Consider the following 26,118-nt stretch of genomic DNA (forward strand, 5'->3'; position numbering starts at 1 on the left):
AGACAGCCACTACTCTCATCAGACTACATAAAAACATGAAAATTTCTACAGATAAGACTAGAAAATATCAAAACTGTGGCAACTGTCTTAATGTGGAACTGACACCATATCATGTTTTTAACTGCCCTGCAGTCGCTGCAGGCCTTCACCTCTTAAACTACCCCACAGAAGAGGATTTGTATTCTTTTAATGCCATAGAAATAACAAAAACTATTCAAGCACACCATGAAATATGATTCAATAGAGGATACGACACCAACCAACCATAATTCTATGAAAAAGATAATTTTTTGTAAATATTTTTTATTATTTTATTTAATACTTGTCGAAAATAGTTTAACTTGTAAGGCGTGAAATTTTTTACATCATTTTAAAGAATGTAATTTTACATGGCTGAATACAAAATTTGAACGAAATCAGGTGAATAGTTCACGATAAATCGAATTTTAAAAATACGGTTTCTTTTAAATTCGACTTTTCAGGAACTATTCGACTGATTTTGTTCAAATTTTGTATTCAGCCATCTAAAATTACATCCTTTAAAATGATGTAAAAAATTTCATACTTTACGAGTTAAAATATTTTTGACCATTATTAAATAAAATAATAAATATTTATTAAAAGTTATACTTTTCATGGAATAATCTTTGGATTAACGAATTTTATAATTGTGTGCGTATCGCGTGCGGCTGACGACACAGCTTCGAATATTTAAGAAGGATCTTTTCACTTTCATTATATTATTTAAAATATTGCTGTGTTACGGAGGATAAAATCATAAGTTAAATAAATATCTAAAATATTTACGTAAAAAAATCTCCTGTCAACATCGCAAAGCATCAGGTGTTTGAAAAGTAGGGCTAATTTTTGTTTCCTTTGGTTCAATAAAAAAGAAATTAATAAAATTTTATTCGAAAAAGTAACATTTGTTATTTATGTTATAAACAATAAAATGCGAACTTATTTCTTATTCGCCTTAGGTATTTCTAAAAATTCATTAATTTGCATGTTTACTTTTAAAAAACAGAAAAATAACCATATAACTACCGTTATTTTACCACTTTTATATTAACTTGCCTTCGTGTATGTCTGTCCGGGTGGAATTTTGTAATCGATTTTAAACTATTTTCCCGACTAGCTACACACTTCAAATTTGGCGCATAGTTCAGAATTGGATGACAATGCATGAAAATGAAGAGAAAGAAGACATACAAAGCAAAATAAAATTAAAGAAAAATTAGTCTTAAATTAGCGATTAAAATTAGCGATTGTCTTTTGTTGTCGATTCGATTATTTCAATTGAGTGTCACATGTCAGTTGAAAAGTTTTGTCTACTGTGAGTGAAAAAATTGAGATTTTGGAAGTGAGTACAAAAAAAATCAAAATAAAAAATAACATTTTCAAAAACCGCGTTTTAGTAGTGGAGAATAATAATTAAAAAATAAAAGTTTTAAAAACGAAAAACGTGGGGTGCATGAAATACATAACAGTACATATACACATACATATACACATTTTCTTACTAATGCACATGCACAGCCGCATACACATCCACATATACATCCACATACACATGCATATACACAAACATATTCCACATACACATCCACATTCAGATACAATTACAATTACAGATATAAATACACATATTCTCATGAGCACACATACACACACTAACATAACATTACTGTTATGCATTTCATGCGCCCCACGTTTTTGGTTTTTCAAATTTTTATTTATTAATTATTATTCTCCACTACTAAAACGGGGTTTTTTAAAATATTATTTTTTTTATTTTGATTTTTTTTACATAAAACTTTAAATTATATACATTTTTAAATTTGCGTAACAGCTAATTGAAATTGTAAATAACAACAAGTTTAAAGAAATGCCTTCCAAAAGCAGGCATAAAATTATGAAACAAATTTTATACAGAGATGTAATGAATCCCTCCAGTAATGCAAAACTTACTGCGCTTGGTTGGCCAATTTTTTTCTAGTTTCATTTTGGTGTAATTCGACAAAATTCGTTTAACTTTAAATTCTGCACTACATTCTTTCGTAAAAGCAAATGAGCAGTTAGCATCCCTGGTTTCATCGACTGAAAGGCGAGCGAAAGTCTTTTATTTCCACGTAAATAATATCTGCTGCAGATCAATCAATATTTTATCTAAAGAATGATTTGTGTTTTCATTGAATTGTATCCAATCATTAAAAAAAAAACTGTCTTGTCAATTCCCAATTTTATTTCATTTATCCATTCTGAAGAATATTTTCTCAAACGATAACATTTAATCTGCTGGACAAAAATGATAATAAATAAATAAAAAAATCTAATACTGTAAAGGTAAAAAATAAAACACGGCCGTAGCAGCCTGTTGTTGGTCAAGGGGGTCATTGACTTTTAGACTTCACAATTTCGTAATCAAGGGCATGAGGGTCAACATTTCTCACAAGCCGCCTTTACTTTCTCGTCAAGTTGGTACCATCGATCTGAAAACGGACCACCCTGAATAATTTTTGATCTAATTAAGGGATTTTCATGTACTAGGATTCAAATTTAATGATTCAGAGTGGTGATCTCACATATACTAGTGAATTTGAGCTGACGATATAGTATACGAAATCAGTCATAAAAATGTACCTTTTTTTCTGATTTGGACTCCTTACCTTCAAATTATGGGGGAGAGGGTAGCCACAATCTGGGAAATATGATCCTAATAGTTTGGCCAGATGAGCTGCCCAAAGTTTGGTCCCCACAATGTTAATTTTACTTTTTGCATTTTATCGCTATATCTCTACAACTTTTTAAATAAATTGAAAAAAAAAATTAACAAGCAATATTAAGATTAGTTTATCTAGAGATGCGGTAGCGCTTCGCGCTGTCGTGCCACAGGTCCTTGGTTCGATCCTTGGGCCGGGCAAGGCCGACTCAGCCTTTCATCCCTTCAGTGGGTCGATAAAATGAGTACCAAGCATGCTTGGGAACTAACACTGGGGGTTCCGCGCTCGGCTGACCACCTGACCGGAACATATGCTCCTGCACCCCAGAGCCCAAGGTCAAGAAAACTGAGATGGGCACAGACGGCCTTGGCCCTCTTAATGGGCTGTCGCGCCACTGAGTTAGTTAGTTAGTTTTATCTAGAGATAATTTTAAGCAAATAATAATTTTGTATTATTTAATTTAATAATAATTGAAAAAGATTAAAATGTAAGGTATAAATTTTTTTACTTCATTATAAAAAAAAATGTAATTTCATTTGACAAAATACAAATTTTGACCAAAGTTGATCGAATAGTTCCTGAAAAATTGAATTTTAAAAGTCGTATATTTAAAGATAGCAGTAAGTCCTAAGGTTCAGTAACTACGACTCAAATTCTTAGAAAACACGTATGTCCGAAAATATAATATAATTAGAACTTTTATTTATTACAAGCGTATTATGGTGAGCAAGCCTGTCTTGTTTCCTCAATAATAAATGAAAAATTAAATATCTGTGCTACCACCTTTTTTCATTGTGAGCAACAAAAAAAAAGCTCTTCTTTCAGAGAGTAACAAAAAGATAACCAACAATATCCTTGTTTAACATAATTTTTCTAAATTTTAAAATTTAGGAAGATTTCTTTAATTTTAAAATTTTCATCAAATAAGAATTCATATTAATTGCAATTTTGCAATAATATGATATAAAAAAAAACTTTAAATAAAAAAATGAGATAGTATATTTTTATTTAAATATGTTTTATTGCGAAATTTAACTTTCATAAGATAACCAATAGATATTTTTCAAATTCATGAGATTTAACATTTGAAATAATAAATTTAAGTAATCTTCGAAACTATTGAAAAATAATAATTTATTAAAAATGAAATAAAACCTTATTAAATAAAAAAATAGTTAATTTTTGCATTTCACATGTTTCATGATTTGTACTTTGAAATATTCTATGGTAAATAAAAGAACTAGTTTTTATTATTAATTAAATTGTTTGTTAAGAATTACTTAAATAATTATATATAGTCACTGAGTGAAATGCTGTTTGCATAAAGTTTTTTCAATGCTTTTCAAAATGTAAACAGAGTACAATTGTAAAGATATTTGATATTGTTTTGGAATTTTAAAAAAAAAAATTATATAGAACAATAATCTCCTCATCTTGATCTTTAAACTAAACTAGTTTCAAATTTCACAATAACTATTGATTACATCTCTTTTTCAAAAAATTATCTCATAAAAATGTATACCAAAAGATTGTTTTATTATCTGTAACATTCCTTATCAATTAAATGCATTGTTCTTTGCATTTCTATTATAAATCAGGATTACTGGGTAATTTTCTATACAAAATAACACATAAACTAAAACATTGTCAAGGTGAAATGACAGGGGACAGAAATAGAAGCAAAAATTAACAAGGTTAATGTAAACGTGATTGGATTCATGGATAAATAAATACAATGAATTTATTAAAGATTATTGAATAATTTTCTAAATAAAATAACACATAAACTAAAACTTTGTCTAGGTGAAATGACAGGGAATGTAAATTAAATCAAAAATTAACACAATGCTTCCTTTGCCCAAATAAAATTTAAAAACCACATTGACTTCAAACACTTAACTATAAAAATTGAACTGCGCGTTATTAAGTATAAGGGTTTTATCCGAATATTTAGAAGTGCAGCAAAATTTATTCTCTGATAATTGATTAGTGATGCCGACAGGACTGTATAGGGATCAGGGAACTGGCCTTGCATCTCAAAGATTCTGGGTTCGAAACCCGGACAAAGCACTGATATTTTTTCTTTCATTCTCTGCACTATCTGTCCTTACTGTGGGAGCAACGTTGGCCAACCCAGGCAACGCCTCCAACTGAGAGCCTCCACACTGCTTCTTATAGGTAGTTTGATTAGATCACTAAGATAATCCTGTTTACGAAAGAGCCATTTAATACAAAATCTAGTAAAAATAAGAAAGTGGTAGCAAATATATGACGAAATTTTTTTTAATTTATGCATATGTTTGGTTTGTCAACCACTACAGATTCAATTCTCAAATAGATATGATAAATTTCTCTCAATTACTTTTAAACTTTTAAGGGCCATTTAGTCATCAGACGCCCAGTTCTACAACAACGAACGAACGAAGGTTAGATTCATGCGCACAACTGGTTCACTTATTAAATAGTCTGCGCAGACTAACTATAAAATACTGTGTGGAGGCTTTCTGATATCTGATGATCCAGGTGGGCATTGGAAGCAAAAAATGAGTGATAAAATAAATTTATTTTATTAAACCAGACTTATCGAGATTTCTTATGAAGACATATTATGGCCATCATGTGCCAGACTCTGATGTCTCTTGTTGAAAGAGACTAAATAATCAATAATTCGATAATGAAAACACTACAAAACCATGCACAAAACTGTAAGAGATATATTGACCCAAGACCAACTGTAAGAGATATATTGACATTCATTAAAACTATTCCAGTTTGTGATTATTGGGTGCTCTTCCTGCTGGATTTACGCTATTACATTAAGCGGAACATGTTTTTTAGATGTTCATCCAATCAAAATAATGATTAATAATATCCATTACTATTCAGCATAATGCTATTGTGGGAGGTCAAAAATTACCATAATCAAGACGTTTTCTCCGGTTCTTATCCCATTCGGTGAGCGATAAAAAGTATTATTCCAAGTTATTCCTGCTGGATTTACGCTATTAGATTAAGTAGAACATGTTTTCTAGGAGTTCATTCTATGAAAATAAAGATTAACGATGTTTAGTTTCGCATAATGCTCAAATCGATGTCAAAAATTACCGTAATCAAGAAATTTCTCCTGTACTTATCTCATTGGGTGGGCTACAAAAACCTATAAGGTACATATAATGAATATTAAAACAGTACCAATGAACAAAATATCAGTAATATACTACTTCGGATCATTCTCAGGGATGTTTCCCAGATCGTCGCCAATAGCCCATTGTGCAACACTAGTGTGACGTAAATAAAGTATCTACCTACCTGTAATAACTGTAACTAAATAAATTCCTTTTTTAGATAACTAGAGGCTCATTAGCAATCTTGAAGATGCGCGCGCATACTTATAATATTAAGGTTTGAATCCGAATTGTTACACTAATGGCAACTTTTTCATAAAAATCAACATGGCTCAAATTAAACCCACATGCAAAAGAATCGCTGAGATAGATGGTTTAAATTTCATGTTTAGTTACAGAGATTACATTGCTGATGTAAATTATAGTTTGGTAAAGACAGAACAGAGGTCCCTTTCCATCGGGCTAACTATGAGGGGTTTCCGTGGTTTTTTACCACCATTTTGTACAAATAGTGATTAGTTTCGTTTATAAAATTCATCTCGAAGGTGAATGTGACCCGGATCTTTAAGCAGGGGTTCTCTTGTCTTCTAGATTCAAGGCTAAGAAGTTAAAAATGAAAAAAAAAAAAATAAAGTATATCCACCCATTGAATTTAACGTTCAATGCTGGAATTTGCGAAACGGTAACTTTAAATTATGAAGAAAAATGGCTAATCATAATCACGTAGTTTATCACGATAGAAAAAAATATCCAAAACAGATTTATAAACACTTTTATAAATTAAAGTTTTATAATTTTTGCATGAAACTGCTAATTTTTAAATGAAAAAATTTAAAATAATTCATGTGCTTAAGAACTTAAGCCTATATATATGCATATTGATTTCAGATTTTCAAAAAAAATTATACTCGAAAAAAACATATTAAAAATCCACCTTTAAGACAGAGTTAGGGTCAAATTAATATACTCCCAAAAAATTTCATGTGTTCTATCTATAAAAAAAAAATGTAATGATTGAGAGAAGTAACAAAAACAAGGTAACAAAACTTTAAATGCCTAACATTTACTCGAATTCACTAAAATGTCATTTACCTGGCTCTTTCACTAAGCTCTTCAAAAAGAATAGTAAGAGCTTGTTTTCTTTCTCCCGAAAACCAGTAATACATGAAATTGTTTAAAACAACCAGTTTTTTTCCTCTTTTCTGTTGTAGTTTTAAGCATAGCTTATATTGACCCACTCATCTCATACTCATATGTGTTGGTTATCTTAGCATCAGCCCCGCTAGGGGCTCCAACTAATTCATCTGAGTGGAAATAAATAATAAATCGCCGAAGCGCAACTGAAAGGTGAAAGTTGGGGTTCAGTATCTTTTACTGAGAGAAAATTAAAATGAAGTAGTGAGATTGAACAAACAAGTTTGAGAGAGAGAAGAGGTTTTGTGGCAGACTGCCTCGCCTCCCTTCGAGGTATTACCCCCGAGCTTCTCAGGTGCACAGTAGCCACATAGCCTCAGAGAAAAGGAGAAATACATAATAAATGCGCAAAATTATTTACAAGTATTTACAGCTATTTACAAAATTTACGGGACAAAACTCCGTCGGATAGGAAAAAGGCGGTTGCCGGGCTATATTTTATGTTGTCTTTGATGAGCTCAAAATTAAAATTTTTAAAGTAATTGCACGTATGACAAGAGAGTGCATCTCTGAAGAAACTTGCACATAGTTCAGCTACGTGCTCATCTATTTTGTTGATTTTCAGCTCTCGTCTTAGATCTTTCATTCTCATGGATCTGGGGGCTCCTGTGATATATCTGAGGAATTTATTATGAGTAATCTCCAGTTTCTTTTTTTGACTAACAGTGGTTGTGCTCCATGCAGGGGCTGCGTAGCTGATGATCGGTCGAATGCATTGGAGGTATAGGGTTCGTTTTGTTTTGAGTGATAGTTTTGAATTATAGTTTAATATTGGTTTCAGAGATCTATAGGCTCCTTGCGCTTTGCTAAGAATATTTTCAATATGGGTATTCCAGTTTAAAGTACTAGTAAGAGTGACGCCTAGATATTGACCCACTAACTACTGCAGAATGCACACATACTTTCGGAAAACATTTTTTCTAGTGGTAGCAAATGTCGTGTGTTAATAATTTATTAAATTAAAATCAAAAGAATTTTGCGTAACACTATGAATTAATGATTTAAGCATATCTATGTTACTGTGAATGACAGAAATGAGTGGTTGTTGACTTCCACCGGTGAGTGTTGACAATCACAGAGTCCGTTGTCCGAAATATATACTAGGTCTAGTTCAGAGTCACTGCCCGGTATGCCCTACATCAATGATTTTTAAGGACAAGTGTCACTGCCTAGTATGCATTTAACCGGTACTCCGAACACTGATGTTTCTCCTAATCTATCCTCAGCAGATATTAAAATATCGAAGAAATATATAATAATATCAACGAATAAATTAATATCAAATCGGATATATAGCAAATATTTTGGGCATTCGCCAAAGCGATTATGTGATGGTTGACATTCACCGGTGAAAGTCGACATTCTCTTGATTTCGATCATTCACGGTAACCTATAAAAGGTCATAAGATAATGTTCTTTGATAAGAGCTCTAAAAAAATCCGTTATTTCTCCTGCAAAAAAATATTTCTTTAAAACTTCAAATGTTGGGGATTTACCTTTTGTTCTAAAATTTCATATAGGGGAGAGTCGGGTAGTCCCGCCCACTTAAGGAGTATTGCTTATATTTCTGTATAATATTGAGTAATAATTAGTATTTTGTATGTTTCTATTGTTTTACCATCTAATTAAATAATGCAAAAAGAATAAACCAAGAAAAGAATAGTTTAACTTAAAATAGAAATTTAAAAAAACATGTTCTTCAGCTCTTTTCAAAAAATGTCGGGTAGCTCCACCCAGTTACAAAAATTATGTTTTTTGACTGTTTTTTCAGGTGTAAATGAAAGTGACCAATGTATTGACAATAGATAAACCTCAATTATCATTTTTATCACAAAATTATTTCATTTATTACATATTTATATACTTTTAGTGAATTCTATCATTTAATAACAAACATTTAATAACAACAATACTTGTTGTTAAAAATGCATATAACATTCAAATTTGAAGCAATAAAATATAATCTTTGCAACCGTACATTTATCGACGAAATAAAATTGGGCGGTGATACCCGACATTCATGTGAGCGGGGCTACCCGAAATCCAATTCTTTTTGTAAATTTGTAATGACTCGAGCAATTTTTCACATATAAACTTCTTTCTTCATGCAAATTGAACTTAACACTACATACTTTAATGCTGTATGTATAGAAAAAATTATTTTTCTAGTATTAAAATGAAGTTTAATCGAAACATTCAACCGATTTCTCTTAATTTAATGACTACTGCATTCAACATATTTTCAAAACTATTGTTTACCATGTTACCAGCTGCATAAATGATTGAAACTTTGAAAATAATCTTTTTTTAATATAACAATTAATGTCCGATGGCCCATTGATTTGAAAAAATATTCTATACGTATGAAATTGTCTGTGGGTGGGGGTACCCGCTGGGCAAGGCAACCCGACTCTCCCCTAGTTATTAAAATGGAAATTAAAACTGAAAAATAACGTTCATAAAAAATTCTGCACTGTTCTTATCACTGTTTACACACATACATACGTCAACATGAATAAAAATCCACATTATTACTACATTTAAATAAATATGTTTTTATTTTAAATACGCATTGTACGAAACAAACTGTTTTGAAGGAGTGACCCTAACGATATCTTTTAAGATGAAAAAAGACGATACGTTATCTGTTTTAGTGTAATTTATAGGATTGTCACTATTTTCATTCGATCAATGGCAATATTTATGGTGGATGCATGATGAAATGCGATAATGGATAAAAATGACAAGTGACATTTAGTGGTCAAGAGAAGCATTGCAACACTCAACTGTTTATGACGAATCTCCTTCGCTTAACAAACATTGTGAGCTGCATCAAAACAAATAGTGACGTCGTCGTTTAACCCTTTTGTATGAAATCCTGCACCTCTTAATCAGGTCTAAAAGTGACATGGAAAACTGATAATAAACCTATAGAAACCAACGGCTATTTTTTTTAATTTTTTAACTGTTGTTGAAACGCCGACCCAATTTTGAGTTTACGACTATTATAGTTCTAAAACGTAGCTTTGTGTGATCAAGTATTGAGAGAAATTCGCTTTTGTGGAGGACTTTTTGATGAGACTAACCCGCATTCGCGTTACATGGAGAAGAAAACCTCCCACGGTTAGTCAGACGGCAAGGGGACTCTAACTCATGATACTACTGTGGTGATTTTTATTTTATTTCATATTTTATAACCGCGGTCGAACAGCCGACCCAATTTTCGGGTTTACTAATACTAATGCTCATCTCCGTAGCCTTGTAATTTTGAACCCAACCCAGAAGACAAGGGAACTCCTGGATCAAGTGTGTGGACAAACAAGCCTTCGCCGAAGAGTTTTTGGTGAAACTAATTCACATATGCGTTACATGGAGTGGAAAACCACGAAAACCTCCCATGGTAAGCGAAACGGCAGGGGGACTCTTACTAACGGTCCGTCTACCACTGAGGATATTTTACTGAACTGCGGCATTTGTATCAATTAGCCACTGCTGGGATTCGAACCTGGGTCTCCTCATTAGGAGGCGAAAGCTCTAACCTGAGCCCCCGCCGCTGTATTAATATTTGTGCCGTTCATGTACTGTACTATATGCCTTGTCTTGTTATTATCTTATCTGAGTCATGTCAAATCCGATGAATCAGTGAATGAATCACCAGGGCTTATACTATGTAACTAGAACAGTCCGATTTGAAAAAAAGAAGAAAAAAACTGCTTGTGTAAAAGGATTTCATTATATACTAAGAGGTTACACCACCCTCTCGCTTACAAAGCTCCACTAGAACTACCAATGTCGCCATCTTCACTTCCTATCCATAAACAGAGTGTTACATCAAAATTAAAAAGATTCAATTAAAAGAACCCAGAGTTTTTTTATTGTACTAGTTTAGTTCCCGATTCCGTTGGGATAACATTTAAACCAAAAATTTTTAATACAGTTTTATGCTGATGACAAAATTTGAGAAAAATAAGTCGAATGAAATTTAAAAGATAATTTTTTTTTTAAAAAATTGAATAACTCAGAAACTATATGACCGATTTCGGTCAAATTATGCTTTTTCTCATTCAAAATGACACACTTTCAAGTGATGTAAAACTTAGTGTATCTTACAGTAAAAAAATTTTCCGAATAATATTAAGCAGAATAATAAAAAAAAATTATTATTAAAAATTACCTTTCACATTGGAGTTTCCTTCGAAATACGAACGAATTTTGCAAACGAAACAATTGAAACAAATTTTTTAAGCAAAAGTTATAACAACTTTAAATGCTTTTTGCGTTAAATAATTCTGTATTTTTTTGTTGTTGCTGTAATTACTAGTTATTCATCAATTGCTGTAGAAAAACCTATTTTTCTGTCTGGAGATCATTATTTTTTAAGAATTTCATTATTTATATTATTTTCATTATTCATTATTTATATTGAAATTTTTGAAAATGAAAAAAAATGCAATTGGGTACTTGCATTCCAAGAAGAAGACAACCCATACCACACCTATGACGTCAGCTAATCTTTATCAGCACAATCGCGTAATAAAGCTGATCTAAGTTTCTCAGCCTAACTTAGATTATTAATTAAAATAAAGTTAATTAAATACATAGCCGTATCGCGCATCGAATGAGTTGAAATATAATTCTTTCTCCTCTACTTCTTTTACTTAAGCTATATATTATTTGTTTACGTATTTTATTGTAACCGTGATATATTTTTGTTTTGTGTACCTGGCAACTTCGATGCATAATAAGATTGTGCATGTTCGACATGGTTTCGTTCCTGTCTTTCTGTTAAGTATTTGTGAAAGAAAAAAATATAGGCTGTGTCACTTAATAGAATTGATACGTGCGGGTTTGGCTTACTCGAAATAGAATGGAAAGAACAGTTGCAAACGGAAACAAATGCCACTTTTCAACAACCAATCAGAATCGAGATACCCACACTACGTTACTTGCAGTTATCCCATTCCATAGAGGTAACATAATCTTTCCCTATTTGAATTGTTAAGGTTACGAAATATTTCTTCTTTATTATATATCGAAATATTTCTTCTTTATTTATAATATATCTTCTTTATTTCTCCTTATTTCTTATTAATTAATTCAATTATTTCTTATTTATTTTCTCTTATTTCTTATTAATTAATTCAATTATTTCTTATTTATTTCTTCTTATTGAGTCACTCAATCTGAATTCCTTAGGTTAAATTTTGTTTTCATTTAAAGATGATTATTTATCAAATTCAGGTAATCGTTCCAGGTAATTTACATATTCACAAAATGCTCCTTGTTTTCAAGGAAAATATTAACTTTAGTGAGAAGAGCAGTGGTTGGAAGTAGAGCAACTACAAGTAGTGAAACTATTGTAGTCTCTACTTTTTTTCGTAGCTTGAAGTGTAGCTCGCTACTTAAAAAAAAAAAAAAAAATAGTGTTGAGAGTAGTGCAATAAAGAAAAAAAAAAGAACAGTAGTTTGTAGCGATCCTAGCAACTACTTTTTAGGTTAGTTTAGTAAAGAAACAGGGTTTGAAAGCAACTATTTTTTCGAATTTGAGCAGCGATGGCTGAGGGTATAGAGTGTTCGCCTTCCAATGAGGTGAACCGGGTTCGAATCCCAGCGATGGCTGGTCGATACGAATTTCGCATCCGGTTTGCACCGATTACAGTGTTGACGTAATATATCCTCAGTGGTAGGCGGATCATGGGTTAGGGCCCTCTTGCTGTCAGGCTAACCGTGGGAGGTTTTCCTCTCCATATAACGGAAATGAGGGTTAGTTTCACCAAAAAGTCCTCCACGAAGGCAAATTTCTCCCTATACTTGATCTAGGAGTTCCCTTGTCTCCTGGATTGGGTTCGAAATTACGAGGAAACGGAGTTGAAAATAAATCGTCGTAAATTTGAATCTGTAAAAAATTTTACTTATCTAGGATCAGAAATAAACTATCAAAATGACATCAATCCTGAAATTAGAAAAAGAATAATCGCAGCCAATCGCTGCTTCTATGGTTTAAGATCATTATTGAAATCTTACTTAATAAAAAGAAAGACTAAGATCTTACTTTATAAGGTATTAATCAAGTCAGTTTTGACTTATGCTTCAGAGACATGGACTTTAACAAAAAAGGAAGAAAAGTTATTAGCAACCTTCGAAAGGAAGGTCCTACGAACCATCTTTGGCCCTATACTCGATAACGACAACTGGAGGAAAAGATATAATTTTGAAATATATAGGATCTTTGATGGCGATGATATCATTAAATCTATTAAATTAAGTAGAATGAGATGTGCCGGGCATGTAGTGAGAATGAACCCAGAACGAACAGCATTGAGAGTCTCTAATGCAACCCCCTCCAATAAAAGGCCAAGAGGAAGGCCCAAAAAGAGATGGAAAGACTGTGTAGATGAGGATTTTGCCATTCTAAAAGTAAAGAACTGGAAAACAATTGCTGGGAGAAGGACAGAATGGGAAAAGCTTCTGAGGAAGGCCCAGGCTCACAAAGGGCAGTCGTGCCAATTCTGATGAAACCCAAAAATTGGGTCTGCTGTTCAACGACGGTTATAAAATTGTTTGAATTTCATGGGTACAAAGATTCGCAGACAAATCAACGGACACAGTTTTAAATGCCCCTGTTACTGTGAGTTAATAAGAATCGCGTATTCAGAGTGACGTATAACTAATATTTAAGTTACTCATGATGAATAATAGATAATTTATCTCTTTGGTCGCACTTTCACACGCAAATGTAGGGCTCGTAAAACATGGATGATATTTCATAAGATGAAAACATATTTTCGATGTACTTCATTTCTTAAAGGAAATAAAAGAGCCTTAAACATTAAACGAAATAGCGAGTATTTGATAAATTTCCTGTCATCTCTTAAATTAAATATTAGGTGTCATGAAGGGCATAAAAAGTTGAAGACCAAATGAACACATTTAAAAGAAGTGATTCAGAATAACAAACTGACTCGTGTAAATATTTCTAAATAATTCTTCCTGTTTAATGTAAGACAATTTTTCATTCAAAACCCTTTTCAACATAATATGTGTCAATTGATTTCTCCATCCGTGTAAATTATTATACTGGTGTCAATTAGTTTCTCCAGTAAAGTTATGTTCCTTAAAGTAGTGAAGTAGTCTACAATTCCGAAGTAATTTGTAGTCACTACATTTTTTTTAAAAAAAAAGTAGTTTTAGTTAACTACTTGTGTTTGTAAACTACAAAAATAATGTAGTTTTTCCGAGATCTGAAAATGATGGCTAAGAAACAAGGATGAATTACTGGGTTCGATGTACGGAGCAAGCAGGAACGGAACTTCCTAATATTTCAATTAGGTTCCTTCTTTTGCATTCACTTTGTATGGAATCTATAAAAATATGAAACTGATGTTTGTTGTCCCTGTCTATTGCACTATTACACAACTCTATAAATCAGTAATGAGTTTTTTTTTTAAATTATTTCATTCCAGCTCGCTATAAATCATAAATGACAGACGGTTTCTTTAGTAGTTTATGAAAAGAAATAAAATGAATTCCTCGATGCGTCTCGATACGCATACAATCGATACGCACAACCTTGCATAAATTTCAAAATTTTAAATCTACTTTTATATATATTTTAATTTTTAATCATTTTCATTGATGAGCTTAACACACGTTTTCTCCGTACTTTCAATTCATCTTGAAGTTATTGAATTTTTTTTCCCTCATTTATTTTGATTTAAATAATAATTATTTATCCATTGTTTAGATTTCTCTCGAAATAATATCGAAAATTAGAAAGAAAAAAAAAAGGAAAGGGAGACAAGTTAGATGTTGCTAGATAAAAAACTTAACAATGATACTGAAATTTTTAAATATAATAACATTTTAATGCAAATAACAGTTTCTTATTTGAATTGTTTTATTGATATAATATGAAAAGTAACTTAGCAAATACAAATGAAAAGTAACTTAGCTCGATAACGAGTTAAGTAACGAGTTAAGTTACTTTTCATTTGTTACTTCAAATTATGCCATGATTTCTGTATTCCTAAGTTGAAAAAAAAAATTATTTTCAAGTTACAAATTTTAAGCATTTTCATGGCACTTCTCAAATCTTAATTATCGTTCATTTCCTTCCAATTAACACAGAAACAAAATGCTCTTAAATAAAATTGTTATAACTAGATACATTTTACACAAAATATTCTTTATTTTTGTGGTAAATAATAACTTTTACGGGGCACATTTCCGTATCGGTACTTGTAGTAACAAACTACCACCGCCAGGGCTAAAAGAGGCTTAAAAAAAAAAAAAAAACATGTGTTAGCCATGTTGTTGCTGAAACTTGGCGACTTTTTGGGCGCAAAATACCGATACGGAAATCTTTCCCATTTAAGAGAATAACAATGATGAATGCGAAACAATCACGAGGGTTAGTGAGCCGAGCCTCCTGCTTCAAAAAATAAATAACTAAGCATTATAAGAACAACTTTTGAAATTTTTCTTTAAAAAAATCATTTATAATTCCTATTGTGAAACAATGGTAAGCAAACTTTTAAAAGTTATTCTTTTAAAACCTTTGCAAAATTAAATTTCTAAATTTTCAATTAAATATTTTATTGTAAAGAAATGCCGCCAAAGGAAAGAAAACTTAAAAAAATACCGTATATACCGGAGTATAAGGTCGAATTTCCAAACAACTAAATTTTTTTATAAATCGTGGGGGGGGGGGGGGTCGATTAAGAGGGTATAAAGTCAGACATTCGTTGATCGTGAAATATCGATGCATTATAAACAATGATATACATATGGATAATTCTGTATGGATTAACCTCTTTCAAAAACTACTTTTATTATGTCAATATTCAATTAATTTTGCATTTTCTCGCAGCATATTTTCTTTACATATTAAGTTTTCTTGGGTTTTTTAACGGTTGACTTATACACCCGATATACCAGAAAGTTGCTATTTCGTAATAAAAAATAGGGTGCAACCTATACAGTGGTAAGACTTATACAACGGGAAGTGCGGTAATAAAAACTTTTAATTAAGTTGTTAGCAAATAGATTCTAGTAACAAACCTTCAATAAAACCCATTTTAAGTTTTCTTCCCCTCCACACACACACCAACTTCATTAATTTTTAAATGTCAAATGAGTTTTTCAGCCGTCTTCATATAATTTCAGAAAACACACGAAAAAAATTCAATGCACTACTTAATTTACATAAATGTGGAAAATAGTAAAGGTTGAAATGTGGATAATAGCAATAATTAAAAATTGGCTAGGTTGTGCAAAGAAGGTTATATTAAAAAAAAAATAGTAAAGGTTAGAGTGGGATCAAGTAGATAAGCCAACTCTGGGGAGCTATTTTTTTTCTTATGTGGTATGTGTTCATTCATTTAATCCTTTTTCATCAAGTTTTTTAGTGATTAAAATTTTTTTTATGAATTCGGTTATTTAAAAGACATGAACTCGAGTTAATGGCCAGTTCCTTACAATAGATAAAATTTCGAAATCCAAAGCATCTTCCAAGGAATTTTTTTTTTTAAATCAAACTATTTTTGGTAATAAGTTAAAGGAATTCCTTTTCATTAATCAATAACAGTCCCAAAATATTTTAACGAAACATTTCTAGAAAAAAGGGCGCTATAAAAATTTAAAAAGAAAGTTCAAATTTTAATTTTGTGGCAGTCACATTTGTGTCAGTAATTTCACCAAGAAATTGGTTAAAAATAGTATTTTATCTCTTCAATGACCAAACAAATATTGAAAATGTAAACATAATATTGCCCTTGTGGAAAATATATAAGTACTAATCACTAATTCTACTTTCATGAGAAATAAACAATCTGTGACTACCCCACTACTTAATAAAAATTAAACATACATGTTTATTTTTGAGACTTTTCTAGAAAATTCCAATTTTATAACTATTAAATAAATAATCCTAAGAAACTTAAAGTGTAAGATATAAATTGATTAAAAAACTTGAATCGCTTTAAAAATATATTAATAGGAAATATCTGTTATTTCCTATTAATATATTTTTAAAGCGAATAAAGTTTTTAATCATGTAATATAATAAATCATAATTATGAATCTTTCACTCATTGCAAAAAGAAGGATAAAAATGCAATGTAAAGTTAGAAGTCCTGGTACATCTTATTTACTATTTCAGATTAAGGTTTCAAGTTTGGAAAGTCCTCTTTAAACATTAAATCGCGAGCCTCTCAGATTCGTTTTAGCATAGTTTCTAAATAAAGAATATTTTAATATGAAAAAGAATTATAAAATATTACCTGAATTAAAAATAACTTCAACTTTCACTTATTTTCTCTCCATGACCGCGGAAGTGCCTGGCGTCAAAACATACTTGCGTATTCATTCACACATCGTCCATGTCGAGAGAAAAAAAAATGATATGTATCAATAGATAAAAGTATCTATCTGGCACACATTAATATTTTTAAGACTTTCTTAAACGATAAATCATGTCACTAATTAAAAAAAAAAATAACGATAAACTCAAAATAAAAGTTTTCAACTACACCGTTCGCTAATCTCTTTGATGTACGATAAAGAAAGTTAAAAAAAAGTTCTAATAAAACTGACTGTTAATTTCCTTAGTGGATTGTTAGTCGTGCGCCTCTCAGTTGATTACTCACTGTCCAGATTGGGCAAAAAGCCATTTTTCCGAGTTTAGTAAATGGCATTATTGAATCACGTGGGTAAGATGATCCCTTCCTCCTTCTCACCTTCCCCGACAGAAGATCGCCAGAGGAAAGTTTTAAAGGTTGTCACATCTGGCAAAAAATCGCTTTCTTTATTGATTTATTTTGATAGGAGAAGAAGGGAATGAATAAAACGGTGGGCAATTCTTTCCTAATAAGTTAGTTTATTAAGAATTATTGGCGCAAAAGCCAACTTGTTTTATAAAAAAACATTCTGCTATAAGTTTAAGCTAAATAGACTTGTAAAAACCAATGTCCCTTAGATAATTAAAAATGTTATTGTGGAGTTTATCCCCAATTAATAATAAAGTCAATATTGGATTAACAATTTTTTTATTATTTTTTTTCTATGTTCGAAAATTGAAAGAGCGGCCGCTGTTTCGGGTGTTTAACTTAACGTTACATTTTGTTTTGCAGCGAATAAACCGAGAGACTTAGAAACTTGAAATGACAATATTGTATACACAGATGCATTAGGAGTAATTAAAAAATTAGCATTAGATAATTATTTCGAGAATTAATAACTGTTATAATTAATATAATTATATTCTTATTATAATTAATAACTTGCAGTAAAAAAAAAAATTAAAAAATCCCATGCAGGCTGTCCTATAAGCCGCAGGAATGCAGTTAAACAATCGAAATTTGACTTGCAGAAAGGACCATTTTTGTTTATAAACTTAAAACGAATTTTTTTTTTTTTTAATTGTAATTTGATCGAAAGTTACTGCAATATTAAGTGCTATGTTGCTAATATTTTCTCACTTATTTTGCCCGTGATTATTTTTGTTAAGTTGTACAAAAACTAAGACTATTTACAAGGAGAAGAAATAAAAAAATATTAAGGTTCAATAGGAGAATGACGTTAAGCTGTTAAACTTGTAGTCAAGAATTTCACGAGGGGCGATGTATTGCCCGATGAAATGCAACTACAGAGTTGACATTTTCATTAAAGGATTGAATACAAGTTTCTTTTTTCTTTTTTTTTTTAAATAAAATTTGTTCGTTCATTATTGTAATTAAAGTGCATTTTCCGCGATTATTTCTTTCAATAATTTTGCTTTAAATAATGTACAGTATGCCGGGAGAATATATTATAAAATATTGTTTCTGTGACATTTAAAAAAATATTTCTCTATAAATCCACAGTGTTACCCAGCTCTATTGAAAAGTACAAATAGAGTATCGAGTTGCAAACTGAACTTTAAATTAATTAAAGAGCACTTTTACCTACATTTGGTAAGATTCAATTACATATTACAGTATACTCTCGTTATCACGAACTTCGATATCTTGAAAACCTTATTAGGTCAAAAAAATATTTTCCCCCTTGCCGCAACATATCCACCTTTGGTTAATTTGAATTCTTATGTCGAAGGGTTTCTTCTCAAAACCTTGCTGTGTCGAACTTTTTTTTGAAATAGACAATGATTTTTTTCTCGGAAAAATCGCAATGTAAACCAATTTTTTTTCTATTTAATGCATAATTGTTCTTGTCTTACGTTTAAAAATAAAATTATCATTGTTGTATTTAGACTTATAGTCAGCTATCATTACATACATATTTAATAGTAGTTATTCTTATGTTTCATTATCCTACTTTTTAGAGTAATACTTTAGAATGTATTTTTTTTCTACTTTTTAGAATTTTATTTAGTTCTGAACTTAATATCTCGAAAACTCGCTATCTCGAAATTTTTTCTCACGTCCCTTCAACTTTGAAATATCGAGAGTATACTGTATATTGAAAGTAAAAAAAAATTTACTTCTCATTTATTATTTCTTATTGGGTAACAGATTCGGTAATCTTAAGTTTAAATATTTTTTCGAATACAGTTGAATATTTTACAAATCCAAATAATCGTTCATTTTGTTAGTTACGACTGACACATTAGCAAACTGTTCTTAGACATAAAATGATAATCCTTATATATTTTATAAACATAATGGTCTATCTCTCTCTCTTTCTGAAAAAGGGAGAAAATAATGATGAATAAGAGGCTACCATGGGGGTTGGTGAGCGGAGCGTGCCGGGGCAACACGTCCTAGAAGAAAGAAGGCCTCAGCACGGATCAATTTAGTAGTCCGATGTAACGAACATAACCTGCGCAGTGGATGAAAAATAAGACAAATGTCATTGCGTTCGGGCTACTAAGCTGCTCAGTGGTGGTTAATACGAAAGATGTCATTACGTTTGGACTACCAAAGGATCGAATTTCTTGTCTATGGTAACCCGAACTGAGGTCTTTTCTTTTCTAGGAGGCATTGCTAGCACTGTCCAATGAATAATACAAGCTTCAATAGTTTTTTGACCGTCCATGCTATGCTATATATATCAATTGCCGATTCATCATAATCGGCAACAAAAACAAACTAACAGACACAAATGTAAAAAGAGAAGATTGATGAAAACCCTATAAAAAGTTTATTTTGATCTAAAATTAAAAACGTAGGACACATCACTTCAAAAATAAATTTACCGAAGATTTATCTGATGTCTTTGCAAAGTGATGCTCTCTAAGTTTTTCGTTTTAGATCTGACGAATAAAAGTAAAATCTCCTTTTTGGTCTATTTGCAAAACGTGGTTTTTAAAAATTTTATATAGTGTTTTATTCTTCTTCCGTTTAAAAGATAGTAATTCTTAATAAATATACATTCTTTTTTGTTGAAAAATTTGATCTAAACAAACATAATGAAATTGCAATGAATATAAAAAAAATACAAAATAAATTTAATATGTAGTTTTTCGCAGCTGGTAAATAGATTTCAGCGAAAGGATGAATTAAAATCAAGATTCATTATCAGTCTTTTCGTAAATATTTAAAATTTGCTTTCGTCATCTGAATTGCCCATTCAAATTTCTCTCTTTGAGTTTTTGTAAAAATTCGATCTATGTGAACCTTATATTTTTTACACCAAGCTACCGAAATTCTAGGATCGCAGTAATTTAACTTCGACGTCGACAGAGCAATGTGTTTATTCAGTAAGTGTTTTTCCTTAGTATTAATTAGCTTCTCCAACTGTTCTTCGCAAGCTTTTATCATTCGCTGTTTCACGGCCACTTTTTTCTTCGACTTCTCGTTTGGTAATTCTTCCTTGAGGCCTCTAAAATCGTCAAGTTCGGTCTTGAGTTTCTTTAACTTTTTTTGCCTCTCGCCTATTTTCATCTTCAGCTGTTTTGTTCGTTTATCGAAGTTCTTGGGGGGCATCCTTCGGTGGTTGCAAAGTACAGCAACTTCCCTATTCGCTTGCTCATATGCTCTAACTTTCTCAATCATGTTCATGTTCTTTTTTGTGAACACCTTCAGCTGTTCTTCGAACACTTTAGAAGCATTGTAAGTACGAAATACTTTCGCGGACAATCCTTCCATTATCGTGTGCAAGTGCTCGTTCAGTGAAGCCGGCGTTATTTCATCAAAGAGTTTGTGCTTTGGACCTTTGCCTTTTAGCAACTCCTGTATGGCCTTAAAGACTAATGGTTCGACTTCGACTGTATTTTTATACTCCATAGAGTCTTTAGAAAGAAAATGAAAGCTTACGACACACTTACGACCCATTTTTCTCAGATTAATATGTTCTTTTCTAAGCGAACAACAGCCAATAGTGTCTACTTGATCCTTCCCTTTTTCATTCCCAACTCTTAACGCCAAACGGTCTATAAAGTACAAAGCTACTGATGTTTGTTTGTACACGGGACAATCCGATTTCATACCTTTCATGTAATCCTTTTTAATTTTATTGCTATATTTATGCAGAGCTCTCGACAATTCGAACTTTGCAATGTCGCCTTCTTCTCTTAATGTAGAGCTTGGACTAAGAAATACATACTTATAAGTGTTGGATATGTCGTCAAACCAACATGCCAACCACGTGACAGTGTTGTTGTGCACCACTTCCCTCCATTTCCCACCTACACTTGGTTTCGGTACTTTGCAACCCGTTGATAAATTGATGGTAACATCGTTTGGCGCGATTCTTTTTTTCAAAGTTCCCATTTTCGGGTGATTGCCTCGGCCTCTAAACAAACCTGGTGGCTCGACTTTGTAGTTCCCAATCTTTTGTTTCTTGCCATCTACCATACACCAGGTGTATTTTTCCTCTAACTTTTCCCGCTTTCTTTTCTCCCGTTGCTTTTTCTCCTTGCTCCATTTTTTCTTGGCTTCGGCTTCTTTCTCAAAATGCTGCGTAATCTCCGTGAAATTGCACTTTTCGAGATAAGTAATTTTCTTTTGCTCTCTCGAAGTCATCGTTTCTCTCCAATCTCTCATAAAATTTTCGTTGAACGTCACATTTTTCACGTATTTCTCCTTAAGCATCTTGGCGTAGAGTGTGGCGACTTCTTCAGCTTTCCTATTCAACTTGAAACGTTTGTTATTGTACTTGAAAGAGACATTTCTTGGCAAAGGCTTGTATTTTGGTGGAAACATGGGACCATTGTGTTTAAGCTTTCTCCATTTAACTCTACCTGGACGCGTTTTTTTAATCAGTTTTGTCAAACTCTTAGCTGTTCTCTTTCTCTTTTTAGGTTCAACCTTCATTTTAAACTACTAAAAAAACTATAATTTTCTTTTGCAACGAATTTTGATTTGTTTGTTTACTATTCAGCCACATATATGATTTTTGTTTCATACATTTTTGAAACCTGCATCATACTTTTGCTAACTTCCATAAAAGGGATTAGAACAGCAGAAACATGTGTTACTACTGTTCTAATACGTTGATACAGAATATTCACTTTCTGAGTGATAATAGTTATCAAGTAACAGTTTAAAAGTATATAAATATACGTAACTATTACAAATCACCGTTACTGTAACTGGGTCATAACAGATATTCACTCTCTGACTGAAAATAGTTATCAAATAACAGTTTCAAAAAAAAAAAAAAAAGCTATACAGTTATAGGTACCTATTACAAAATCATCGTTTCTAGATACTGTTCTCATTGGACTTGTCCTTGCAGAAGAATATTTTTTATTTTTGCTGTTTACTACGTATTCAACGCAAAAGATTATGCTAGATAGTATTCATCGTATACCTGGTTCTCTCTACTATCAGCAGACGACAGAGGTGTTTATAACTTTCTTTCGATTATACGAATGCATTGATATACAATTTACACTAATCTGAGCTGCTATGACGTCATAGGTGGACTTCAAGACTTCCGGTATGATTTTTTTAAATTTTTTTTTTAGGATATTGGGTGAAAAGTAGTCTGCACAAAATTTGCGATCCATTTCATCTTCCACGGTACGTATCTCTATATTTTATTTGAGTTTCTGGGATTAAAAGTAAGTTTATAGAGCAAAGAAAATTTCTTTGTTGTTGCCGTAGGCCATTAAGGCAAAGGGGGGCGATTGTTCGTAGTTTCCAGTGGAGCCATCTATGGCCAAAAACTCGACTTGTGGACGCATACGTCACACCCTTTTACATAGCGGGCCCTTTCATTCATCCACAGATTGTAATTTTGACCTGAACCAGAGAACGATTAATCTCCAATCCAGTACCCCCAGATACATAATTTGTTATCCGAACATGGAGGACTTTATGACCCGACAGATTGAACGTGGACCATTTACTACACGGTCACCATTTACTACACGGGGAGTCTTCAGTCGGCTGGGAGTCACGAACGGGAGTTCAGTGCTCTACCAACCAGGTACCCCGGTCAGAGAATTTCCTTACTCAATTATATAACTGTTTCAAGCAAACTAAAATTTTTGAATTTTTGATCAAAATTTCTAGACCATACACAGAAAATATTATTTGATTTTTTTTAAAAAAATGTCTGTAATGTCCAATGGGATTGACCACTTTTGCCGTGTATTACATTTCCTTTGAAAAAAAAATTGAAAGATGTGGCACATTTCTAGAGTTATCCCCAAAAATGCGTCTGTTTGTATATTTGTGGACATGAGTGTATGTTGCTCTTGTTACTCCAGAGTTATAAGTGCTACAATACTGAAATTTAGATAGCGATATCTTATGCGTTCTTGCAGGGCACAGAAATGCTTTGGGCTTCTATAGCACGTCATATTGTTTGAAATCGAACTAAAAAACTTCACATACATGAAATAAAGCATTTTTATGATATGCAATAATTTTAACAAATTTAAACACATTTTGATTACCCCAAAAACTCAATGAACATAACTATGCACAATTTAAAAAATAAATAAGATTCTAATCAGTTTCAATCCTCAAATAATAAAATAATTTTCTAAACCACGAAAGCTAATTAAAATAATTAAATAAAAAACGCAAAGGTATAACAAATCGAGAAAAAAAATCAAACGGTGTGAAATATTTTGTCAAACTTAGCAGTTATTAAAACAATTAATCTTTCAATGAGCAACAGCCATTACCAGTTTAGAAGTTGCTGTCCCTCCAAACTCTTACAATTATTGCTTTATTCAACTCATTTCAAATACTAAAAAGAGTGGGTAGTGGTCAAGCATTTTTATGACTTAAAACTTGCTCACATTCATTTATTTTACAGGTGAGTGAGGTGAGTATAAACCTTAGAAAGTAGAATGACAGATGTCGGTTACCCTTTTAAGTTTTTCTGGTGATAAACTATCCAAATTATTGATAATCCATAACTATTTCTAGAAAGAAAAACAAAATGCACACTTTATACAATATAATATATTTATTTTCGCACGTGGCAATGAAAAGGCAGACCAGCTAGCCAAGAAAGGGACACTCGAACCACAATGTAATAAACCGATTCCACCAGACTCCCTTAAAAAAAAAATTTCCGAGAAACTTATGGCCGACCTAAAGCGCAACCAAGCAGTAAAATCCACCGGAAAACCCTGGGCTAACATCCAAAACAGTTGGAAGAAATTTTGTCACAGTCCCCGTAAGAAGGCTGTGGCAAACTTCAGACTCTCAACAGGCCATGACTGCTTGGCAGAGCACCTCAACAGAATAGGTATCCTTCTATCTAGTGAGTGCCAAATCTGCAATTCGGGAACTATGAACTCAGACCACTTGCTTGTATGCCCTTTACTGGACAAACAATCTCAAGAGCGGGGTGATCTCTGTAAACTTTACTGGGATGCCAGAGATCACTCTGTAAAGACTACTCTTCATTCTTCACTGTATATAGTTTTTTTAATTTAATTTTATCTCTGTGTTCTTTTTGTGTTAATATGCGTTTGTCATGTGTTTTCTTTGCTTGTTAATGTAATTTTGTTCCTTTTTACTCCTTGTTTATGTCCACTTAAAGCTGAACATTGTATATGGATTAATATTTCCAATAAAGTCATATGTAACAACACAAACATATATTTATTTTAAAAAATATGTAAAGCAAAGTTGTTTGTTCTTAGTTTTTTTTTAAATAAAAAGTAAGATTCTCAAGCCTGTTTGTGCCCATATGTAAAGATGGTACTGCATTTTCGATTACATTAAGATCGTAAGGTATCAAACTTTTTTATTAAAAGTAGAAAAACAAGAGACAAAGCGATGCACTGAGTGAAATCACTTTTCGTGATCAATCAATTATCTTTTATTGTTTCGTCTCTTTATTGTTTTGTTTCTTATCTAGTCTATCAATAGATATTAGTTGGAATAGCTCCGTCCAAAAAATTTTAAAATATGAACAGTGTTTGTCTAATGAACACTGTTCAACGGTAGAATTACTATCTTTTATTCATCTGATTGGCTAAAATGTAATAAAGGAACATATTCTCTGTAAGAGTTCTAATTGTTTGAATGAATTGTAAATTCCGTCAAGGAGTCAACTATACAGTAAACAGTACACGTTCAATTATTAATTCGGTTATTTTTAAAAAAATCGGAATTGTTCAATTATACAGGGTGTTCCAAAATTATCTTTACAACTTCAAAAATTCATAACTTCGAACATAAACAAGATATTTAAATTCTGTCTTTTGCATGTATTACTGCAAGTAATAAAGTTTTTTTTCCAATAGGCTGAAAAGTTTTAAGTGAGGATGTGGACACCACAACAGAAAGCTCAATGCGTTTCATGGCCGTATTCGCTCCACATTTTCTGGACTTGTGCTGGGTCGTCCGGCTCCACTTTTATGCAATACTGATCCGGTGCTCATGAAGCTTGTGTGCCATGCACGGATGGAGGGTCTGGATTGGATTGAGTCTCTTTGGAAATTTGTCCTGAAGTTCCGTTGCACCTGTGTATCTGATTTCGTCTCTATGAACCATGAGACGAATACGGCCATGAGACGCATTGAGCTTTCTGTTGTGGTGTCCACATCCTCACTTAAAAACTTTTCAGCCTATTGAAAAAAAAAACTTTATTAGTTGCAGTAATACATGCAAAAGACAGAATATATATATCTTGTTTATGTTCGAAGTTATGAATTTTTGAAGTTG

General features: G+C 31.9%; 1 protein-coding gene and 1 long non-coding RNA gene across 3 annotated transcripts in view; one reads left to right on the forward strand and one right to left on the reverse strand.

Annotated features, from left to right (window-relative positions):
- The window catches only part of LOC107437769 (uncharacterized), a 66,831-nt gene extending 49,129 nt beyond the window's left edge, over positions 1-17,702 (reverse strand). The window contains exon 1 of one of the 2 annotated variants that reach the window (XM_071184329.2): positions 17,323-17,702. The gene's annotated coding sequence lies outside the window, so the exon portion shown is untranslated. Of the gene's footprint in view, positions 1-1,971; positions 2,131-17,322 lie in introns of those variants that run through there. The other variant, XM_071184330.2, reaches the window with a different exon arrangement.
- On the forward strand, positions 15,426-23,004 carry LOC139426244 (uncharacterized). The gene is made up of 2 exons (XR_011637478.2): positions 15,426-15,563; positions 22,950-23,004. It is a non-coding gene; the product is annotated as an uncharacterized LOC139426244 (long non-coding RNA).
- Positions 23,005-26,118: the final 3,114 nt, after the last annotated feature.

The sequence above is a fragment of the Parasteatoda tepidariorum genome, chromosome 10 (genome assembly GCF_982258835.1).
Source record: "Parasteatoda tepidariorum strain Cologne lab strain chromosome 10, Ptep-v5.0, whole genome shotgun sequence".
Classification (NCBI taxonomy): Eukaryota; Metazoa; Arthropoda; class Arachnida; order Araneae; family Theridiidae; genus Parasteatoda; species Parasteatoda tepidariorum.